Source organism: Panulirus ornatus, chromosome 52 (assembly GCF_036320965.1).
Source record: "Panulirus ornatus isolate Po-2019 chromosome 52, ASM3632096v1, whole genome shotgun sequence".
Classification (NCBI taxonomy): Eukaryota; Metazoa; Arthropoda; class Malacostraca; order Decapoda; family Palinuridae; genus Panulirus; species Panulirus ornatus.
Window position 1 is genome coordinate 3997856 of NC_092275.1, and position 10999 is coordinate 4008854.

The 10999-nt window shown below is 43.7% G+C and overlaps 1 protein-coding gene across 1 annotated transcript in view; it reads right to left on the reverse strand.

Moving 5' to 3' along the window:
• Positions 1–569, reverse strand: part of LOC139764960 (intermembrane lipid transfer protein VPS13A-like) — a 1504808-nt gene extending 1504239 nt beyond the window's left edge. Inside the window, 1 exon segment of the mRNA XM_071692018.1 lies at positions 295–569. The gene's annotated coding sequence lies outside the window, so the exon portion shown is untranslated.
• Between the last annotated feature and the right edge of the window lie 10430 nt (positions 570–10999).

The window sequence follows — 10999 nt, forward strand, 5'->3', positions numbered from 1 at the left end:
GATCCACCCCAGGGTCAGACAACAGGACCCGTGTCATGTACAGCAACAGACGATCCGCCCAGGGTCAGACAACAGGACCCGTGTCATGTACAGGACCAGAGACTCTCCAGAACAACACAAGACTTTAAGCTATCGATCAAAGACGTTACATTCCGGTCAAGATCAATACCGCCAAGTGTTGTGTTGCGATTACTTTAGGTATATACTCAACAAGACATTATCTATTATCTACACATGTAAATAGTCACGCAGGACGTGAGATAAATTCTACAGTTCAAGAGTCACGACACTTACCGCCCAGTGGTAACAGCTGTTACAAGGTTTGTCACACCCTGAAACACTTAAAGTCACTCTGGTTTCCCGTGATCTTTTTCCTGATCAGTTATCAATGTTTATCTCTCAAAAGCCTTAAGTAAGCCGGACCCTTGGCCCTGGTCACAAAGCAACAAGGTGAGAACACTTGGATGTTGTAAATAACGGAAGGAGATGAGGTGGTGTGTGTGTACCAGTCCTCTCCGCTGACCGTGTGCTATCGGCACTGTGAGGGGGTTGTCAGTTAGGCATTACCGACAACCAACAAAATATCATTAGACGAGGTTAAAGTTCGGATGACAGCTGTATTTATACGTGTAGATCTCTTGGTCAACATACTTTAAAGAGATGGTATGATCACACATTAACAATATATGTTAATTCATATTCTACGTGTAATATTACGCATGAATACATCGACAACAGGATACATTAGTTATACAACACTTAGATGAGAAGAGACGGCATTATCTCTCCTATCAAAGGATGTAGCATTGAAAAGACAATGAAAGATACTATACATTGCCCGTATTTTCATGGAATATACAATATCCAGTGTAGCCCGAGGTCTGTGAGAGTTAGGGAGGAGGTGCTGCGCAGTGCATTGTGGGAGCTCATTGATCGAAAAGTCAGCCGAGTGTTGGAGTCCGCACGACGTGATGTACCATTTTCAAGCATGGTCACAACTACTTGTGTAAATACTCCAACTTGACTCACACCTGCAGTTACTATGCTCTGATTATTTTTGGAAAGCGATATACAATTTTCCACTCCGCATCTCTCATCTGACCTTCATGCACGACGTTTTCCTCAACTTTCTCTCCCATCCCATGCGCACTTACATTTTCATTTTACTCTTCCCTCAAGGTTGGGAACAACATGATCACCGCATGATGTTGTCACTCTCCAGGGAAGAGAATTTGTTTTGAGAAATCAGTAAACATTACCATAAACTAGGAGAAACAAGCAACCCATTGAAAGTATATGTACAGACCAATGCAGAGGTTCATACAATCACAGTGTACGTGTAAAGTACATACCATGAATATCAACTTATGACCATTCAAAAGTAAAGAGTCACCGAACGTAAGATATTACGTCAACAGCCAAAAATAGATTCAGCCATTAAAGTAATACTCACCAAGAAGACAATAGATCAAACAGATTACATTACTGCACAAGCATAAAGTGTATATCCAACTAGATACAACTGTGGTTCATAGTGTCTGTACAATGGGATCTACATAGTGTATGTACCCTAGGACCTACATGGTGTATGTACCCTGGGACCTACATGGTGTATGTACCATGAGACCGACATGGTGGATGTACCCTGGGACTTTCATGGTGTATGTACCCTAGGACCTATATGGTGTATATACTCTAGGACCTACATGGTGTATGAACCCTGGGACATACTTGGTGTATGTACCCTGGAACCTACATGGTGTATGTACCATGGGACCTTCATGGTGTATGTACCCTGGTATTTACATGGTGGATGTACCGTAGGACCCATATGTGTACGTACTTTGAGACCTACATGGTGTATGTGCCCTACCTACATGGTGCATGTTCCCTAGGACCTATATGTGTATGTACTCTGGGATCTACATGGTGTATGTACCCTGGGACCTGCATGGTGTATGTAACCCAGGACCTATAGGTGTATGAACTCTGTGACCTACATGACGCATGTACCCTAGGACCTATATATGTATGTACTCTGGGGCCTACATGGTGCATGTATCCGGGAACTTACATGTGTATGTACCCTGGAACCTACATGGTATATGTATCCTAAGACCTACAGGGTATATGTACCCTGGGACGTACATGGTGTATGTACTCAGGGACCTGCATGGTGTATATGATTTGGATCCTACATGGTAAATATACCCTGGGACTTACAGAGTCTATGTATCCTGGGATCTACATGGTGTATGTATCCTGAGACCTATATGGAATATGTACCCTTTAACCTACATCGTGCATGTATCTTGTCTTGGGACGTACATGGTGTATGTACCCTAGAACCTACATGGTATATGTACCCTGGAACCTACATGGGGCATGTACCCTAGGACGTACATGGTGTATGTACCATGGGACCTACAAGGTGTATGTACCCTGGGACCTACATGGTGTATGTACCATGGGACCTACCTGGTGTATGTGCCCTGGGACCTAGATGATGTGTGTCCCCTGAGACCTACATGGTGCATGTACCATGGGACCTACCTGGTTTATGTACACTGGGACATACATGGTGTATGTAACCTGGGACCTACATGATGTGTGTACCCTGGGACCTACATGGTGCATGTACCATGGGACCTACATTGTGTGTGTACCATGGGACCTACCTGGTGTAAGTACCCTGGGACCTACCTGGTGTATGTAACCTGGGACCTACATGATGTGTGTGATCTGGGACCTACATAGTGTATGCACCATGGGACCTACATGGTGTATGTACCATGGGACCTACATGGTGTATGAAACCTAGGACCTACATTTTGTATGTACCATGGGACCTACATGGTGTATGTACCATGTGACCTACATGTTGTATGTAACCTGGGACCTATATGGTATATGTACCTTGTGACCTACATGGTGTATGCACCCTGGGACCTACATGGTGTATGTAACCTAGGACCTATATGGGTATGTACTCTAAAACCTACATAGTGCATGTACCCAAGGACCTATATGTGTATGTACTCAGGGGCCTACATGGTGCATATATCCTGGAACTTACATGTGTATGTACCCTGGAACCTACATGATAAATGTACCCTAGGACCTACATGGTATATGTACCCTGGGATGTACATGGTGTATGTACTCTGGGACCTGCATGGTGTATATGATTTGTACCCTACATGGCAAATATACCCTGGGACTTACAGAGTATATGTATCCTGGGATCTACATGGTGTATGTATCCTGAGACCTACATGGACCATGGGACCTACATGGTGTGTGTACCTTGGGACCAACATGGTGTATGTACCATGGGACCTACATGGTGTATGTACCATAAGACTTACATGGTGTATGTACCATGGGACCTACAAGTTGTATGTAACCTGGGACCGACATGGTGTATGTATCATGGGACCTACATGGTGTATGTACCCTGGGACCTACATGGTGTATGTACCCTGGGACCTACATGGTGTATGTACCATGGGACCTACATGGTTTAAGTATCATGGAACCTACATGGTGTATGTTCCATGGGGCCAACACGGTGTATGCAACCTGGGACCTACAAGGTGTATGTACCCTGAGACCTACATGGTGTATGTACCATGGGACCTACATGGTATATGTACTATGGGACCTACATGTTGTATGAACCATGGGACCTACATGGTGTATGTACCCTGAGACCTACATGGTGTATGTACCATGGGACCTACATGGTATATGTACTATGGGACCTACATGGTGTATGTACCATGGGACCTACATGGTGCATGTACCATGGGACCTACATGGTGTATGTACCATGGGACCTACAAGCTGTATGTAACCTGGGACGTACATGGTGTATGTACCATGTGACCTACATGTTGTATGTAACCTGGGATCCTACATGGTGTATGTACCATGGGACCTACATGATGTATGTAACCTGGGACATACATGGTGTATGTACCCTAGGACCTACATGGTGTATGTAACCTGGGACCTACATGGTGTATGTACCATGGGACTTACATGGTGTATGTACCATGGGCCTACATGGTGTATGTATCCTGGGACCTACATGGTTTATGTATCCTGCGACTTACATGGTATATGTACCCTGGGATCTATGTGGTGTATGTAACCTGGGATCTACATGGTGTATGTACCATGGGACCTACATGGTATATGTACTATGGGACCTACATGTTGTATGAACCATGGGACCTACATGGTGTATGTACCCTGAGACCTACATGGTGTATGTACCATGGGACCTACATGGTATATGTACTATGGGACCTACATGGTGTATGTACCATGGGGCCTACATGGTGCATGTACCATGGGACCTAGATGGTGTATGTACCATGGGACCTACAAGCTGTATGTAACCTGGGACATACATGGTGTATGTACCATGTGACCTACATGTATGTAACCTGGGATCCTACATGGTGTATGTACCATGGGACCTACATGATGTATGTAACCTGGGACATACATGGTGTATGTACCCTAGGACCTACATGGTGTATGTAACCTGGGACCTACATGGTGTATGTACCATGGGACTTACATGGTGTATGTACCATGGGCCTACATGGTGTATGTATCCTGGGACCTACATGGTTTATGTATCCTGCGACTTATATGGTATATGTACCCTGGGATCTACATGGTGTCTGTACCCTGAGACCTCTTTGATGAATGTACCCTGACACTTACTCTACATGGTGTATGTACCCTGGAACCTACATGGATGTATCCTAGAACTTACATGATGTATGTATCTTGAGACCTATATAATATATGTAACCCGGGACTTACATGGTGTATGTATCATGGGACCTACATGGTACATGTTGTCTGGGACCTACAGGTGTATGTACTATGGGATCTATGTGGTGTATGTAACCTGGGACCTACATGGCGTATGTACCATGGGACCTACATGGTGTATGTAACTTAGGACCTACATGGTGTATGTACCATGGGACATACATGGTGTATGTACCGTGGGACCTACATGGTGTATGTAACCTGGAACCTACAGGGTGTACGTACTCTGGGACCTACCTGGTGTATGTACTCTGGACCCTACATGGTATATGTATCCTAGGACCTACATGGTTTATTTACCCTGGGATGTACATGGTATATGTACTCTGGGACCTGCATGGTGTATATGATTTGTATCCTACATGGTAAATATACCCTGGGACTTACATGGTATATGTATCCTGGGGTCTACATGGTGTATGTATCCTGAGACCTACATGGATATGTAACCTTTAACCTACATCGTGCATGTATCTTGGGACGTACATGGTGTTCGTACCATGGGACCTACATGGTGTATGTACCCTGGGACCTACATGGTGTATGTACCATGGGACCTACATGGTGTATGTACCATGGGATCTACATAGTGTATGTACCATGGGACCTACATGGTGCATGTACCATGGGACCTACATGGTGTATGTACCATGGGACCTACAAGCTGTATGTAACCTGTGACGTACATGGTGTATGTACCATGGGACCTACATGTTGTATGTAACCTGGGACTACATGGTGTCTGTACCATGGGACCTACATGATGTTTGTAACCTGGGACATGCATGGTGTATGTACCCTAGGACCTACATGGTGTATGTAACCTGGGACCTACATGGTGTATATACCATGGGACTTACATGGTATATACATCATACACATACACCATACACATACACCATGGTACATGGGCCTACATGGTGTATGTTTCCTGGGCCTACATGGTTTATGTATCCTGGGACTTACATGGTATGTATTCTGGGACCTACATGGTGTATGTATCCTGGGACCTACATGGTTTATGTATCCTGCGACTTACATGGTATATGTACCCTGGGATCTACATGGTGTCTGTACCCTGAGACCTCTTTGATAAATGTACCCTGACACTTACTCTACATGGTGTATGTACCCTGGGACCTACATGGATGTATCCTAAGACTTACATGATGTATGTATCTTGAGACCTATATGATGTATGCAACCCGGGACTTACATGGTGTATGTACCATGGGACCTACATGGTGCATGTTCCCTGGGACCTACAGATGTATGTACTATGGGACCTACGTGGCGTATGTAGCCTGAGACCTACATGGTGTATGTACCATGGGACCTACATGGTGTATGTAACCTGGGACCTACATGATGTAAGTACCATGGGACCTACATGGTGTATGTAACCTGGGACCTACATGGTGTATGTACCATGGGACCTACATGGTGTATGTACCATGGGACCTACAGGGTGTACGTACCCTGGGACTTACATGGTGTCTGTACCCTGGGACCTACCTGTTGTATGTACTCTGGGACTTACCTGCTTTATGTACCCCTTGGACCTACAAGGTATATGTATCATAGGATCTACATAGTGCATGTACCATGGGACCTACATGGTGTATGTACCATTGGACGTATATGGTGTATGTATCCTGGGACCTGCATGGTATATGTTCCCTGGGACCTACATGGTGTACGTACCCTCGGATCTACATGGTGTATGTACCATGGGACCTACATGGTGTACGTACCACTGGACCTACATGGTGTATGTACCCTGGGAACTACATGGTGTATGTACCATTGGACCTACATGGTGTATGTAACCTGGAACCTACATGGTGTATGTACCACGGGACCTACATGGTGTATGTACCATGGGACCTACCTGGTGTATATACCCTTGGACCTACATGGTGTATGTACCGTGTGATCTACATGGTGTATGTAGCGTGGGACCTACATGGTGTATGTACCATGGGACCTGCATGGTGTATGTGCCATGGGACCTCCATGGTGTGTGTACCATGGGACCTACATGGTGTATGTAACCTGGGACCTACATGGTGTATGTACCATGGGACCTAAATGGTGTATGTGCCATGGGACCTACATGGTGTATGTACCATGGGACCTACATGGTATATGTAACCTGGGACATATATGGCGTATGTACCTTGGGATCTACATGGTGTATATACCCTGGGACCTACATGGTGTATGTACCATGGGACCTGCATGGTGTATGCACCATGGGACCCACATGGTGTATGTTCCATGGGTCCTACATGGTGTATGTAACCTGGGACCTACATGGTGTATGTACCATGGAACCTACATGGTGTATGTAACCTAGGACCTATATGGTGTATGTACCATAGAACCTACATGATGTATGTATCATTGGACCTACATGGTGTATGTACCCTGGGACCTACATGATGTGTACCATGGGCCCTACATGGTGTATGTAACCTGGGACATACATTGTGTATGTACCATGGGACCTACATTGTATATGTACCATGGGACCTACATGGTGCATGTACCCTGGGACTTACATGGTGTATGTACCGTGAGATCTACATGGTATATGTGGTGTAGGACCTACATGGTGTATGTACCATGGGATGTGCATGGTGTATGTACCATGGGACTTACATGGTTTATGTACAATGGGACCTACATGGTGTATGTAACCTGGGACATACATGGTGTATGTACCATGGGACCTACGTGGTGCATGTACCATGGGACCTACATGGTGTATGTACCATAGGACCTACATGATGTATATCATCTGGGACCTACATGGTATATGAACCATGGGCCTACATGGTGTGTGTACCATGGGACCTACATGGTGTATATACCCTGGGACCTACATAGTACATGTACCATGGGACCTACATGGTGTATGTACCGTGGGACCTACATGGTTTATGTACCATGGGACCTAAATGGTGTATGTATCCTGGGACCTACATGGTGTATGTACCCTGGGACCTACATGGTGTATGTACCCTGGGACCTACATGGTGTATGTACCCTGGAGCCTAGTTTACTTTAATTTCTTTACCATAGGCACATTTTATATATAATATACATTTTATAAAGTATTAACAATATATTCTACAATAAAAGTAACATAGAAATATAACTGTAGTTTACAAAAGTGATTAAAGAAAGCATTCATAGACAAAGATTACAACATACGAGCTGAACGCTAGTTTAACAAGTGCAGTGTATCACGAGCTGAACACTAGTTGAACAAGAGCAGTGTATCATGAGCTGAACACTAGTTGAACAAGTGCAGTGTATCATGAACTGAACACTAGTTGAACAAGTGCAGTGTATCATGAGCTAAACACTAGTTGAACAAGTGCAGTGTATCATGAGCTGAACACTAGTTGAACAAGTGGTGTATCATGAGCTGAACACTAGTTGAACAAGTGCAGTGTATCATGAGCTGAACACTAGTTGAACAAGTGCAGTGTATCATGAACTGTACACTAGTTGAACAAGTGCAGTGTATCATGAGCTGAACACTAGTTGACCAAGTGCAGTGTATCATGAGTTGAACACTAGCTGAACAAAAGCAGTGTATCATGAGCTGAACACTAGTTGAACAAGTGCAGTGTATTATGAGCTGAACAAGTGCAGTGTATCATAAACTGAACAGGTGCAGTGTATCATGGGCTGAACACTAGCTGAGCAAGTGCAGTGTATCATGAACTGAACACTAGTTGAACAAGTGCCGTGTATCATGAGCTGAACACTAGCTGAACAAGTGCAGTGTATCATGAACTGAACACTAATTGAACAAGTGCAGTGTATCATCAACTGAACACTAGTTGAACAAGTGTAGTGTATCATGAACTGACCACTAGTTGAACAAGTGCAGTATATCATGGGCTGAACACTAGCTGAACAAGTGCAGTGTATCATGAACTGAAAACGTGTTAAACAAATGTAGTGTATCATGGGCTGAACATTCATTGAACAAGTGCAGTGTATCATGAGCTGAACACTAGTTGAACAAGAGCAGTGTATCATGAACTGAACACTAGTTGAACAAGAGCAGTGTATCATGAGCTGAACACTAGTTGAACAAGTGCAGTGTATCATGAACTGAACACTAGTTGAACAAGTGCAGTGTATCATGAACTGAACACTAGCTGAACAAGTGCAGTTTATCATGGGCTGAACACTAGTTGAACAAGTGCAGTGTATCATGAGCTGAACACTAGCTGAACAAGTGGTGTATCATGAGCTGAACTTTTGTTGAACAAGTGCAGTGTATCATGAGCTGAGCAATAGTTGAACAAGTGCAGTGTATCATGAGCTGAACTTTTGTTGAACAAGTGCAGTGTATCATGAGCTGAGCAATAGTTGAACAAGTGCAGTGTATCATGAGCTGAACACTAGTTGAACAAGTGGTGTATCATGAGCTGAACTCTTGTTGAACAAGTGCAGTGTATCATGAGCTGAACACTAGTTGAACAAGTGCAGTGTATCATGAGCTGAACAATAATTGAACAAGTGCAGTGTATCATGAGCTGAACACTAGTTGAACAAGTGCAGTGTATCATGAACTGAACACTAGTTGAACAAGTGCAGTGTATCATGAGCTGAACACTCGTTCAACAAGTGCAGTGTATCATGTGCTGAACACTAGTCGAACAAGTGCAGTGTATCATGAGTTGAACACTAGTTGAACAAAACCAGTGTATCATGAGCTGAACACTAGTTGAACAAGTGCAGTGTATTATGAGCTGAACAAGTGCAGTGTATCATAAACTGAACAAGTGCAGTGTATCATGGGCTGAACACTAGCTGAGCAAGTGCAGCGTATCATGAGCTGAACACTAGTTGAACAAGTGCAGTGTATCATGAACTGAACACTAGTTGAACAAGTGCAGTGTATCATGAACTGAACACTAGTTGAACAAGTGCAGTGTATCATGAACTGAACACTAGTTGAACAAGTGCAGTGTATCATGAACTTAACACTAGTTGAACAAGTGAAGTGTACCATGAACTGAACACTAGTTGAACAAGTGCAGTGTATCATGAACTGAACACTAGTTGAACAAGTGCAGTGTATCATGAACTGAACACTAGTTGAACAAGTGCAGTGTATCATGAACTGAACACTAGTTGAATAAGTGCAGTGTATGAGCTGAACACTAGTTGAACAAGTGCAGTGTATCATGAACTGAACACTAGTTGAACAAGTGCAGTGTATCATGAGCTGAACACTAGTTGAACAAGTGCAATGTATCATGAACTGAACACTAGTTGAACAAGTGCAGTGTATCATGAGCTGAACACTAGTTGAACAAGTGCAGTGTATCATGGGCTGAACACTAGCTGAACAATTGCAGTGTATCATGAACTGAACACTAGTTGAACAAGTGCAGTGTATCATGAGCTGAACACTAGTTGAACAAGTGCAGTGTATCATGAGCTGAACACTAGTTGAACAAGTGCAGTGTATCATGGGCTGAACACTAGCTGAACAATTGCAGTGTATCATGAACTGAACACTAGTTGAACAAGTCTAGTGTATCATGAACTGAACACTAGTTGAACAAGTGCAGAGTATCATGAGCTGAACACTAGTTGAACAAGTGCAGTGTATCATGAAATGAACACTAGCTGAACAATTGCAGTGTATCATGAGCTGAACACTAGTTGAACAAGTGCAGTGTATCATGGGCTGAACACTAGCTGAACAATTGCAGTGTATCATGAACTGAACACTAGTTGAACACGTGCAGTGTATCATGAACTGAACACTAGTTGAACAAGTGCAATGTACCATGAACTGAACACTAGTTGAACAAGTGCAGTGTATCATGAACTGAACACTAGCTGAACAAGTGTATCATGTACTGAACACTAGTTGAACAAGTGCAGTGTATCATGGGCTGAACACTAGCTGAACAAGTGCAGTGTTTCATGAACTGAACACTAGCTGAACAAGTGCAGTGTATCATGAACTGAACATTAGTTGAACAAGTGCAGTGTATCATGATCTGAACACTAGTTGAACAAGTGCAGTGTATCATGAACTGAACACTAGTTGAACAAGTGCAGTGTATCATGAAATGAACACTAGCTGAACAAGTGCAGTGTA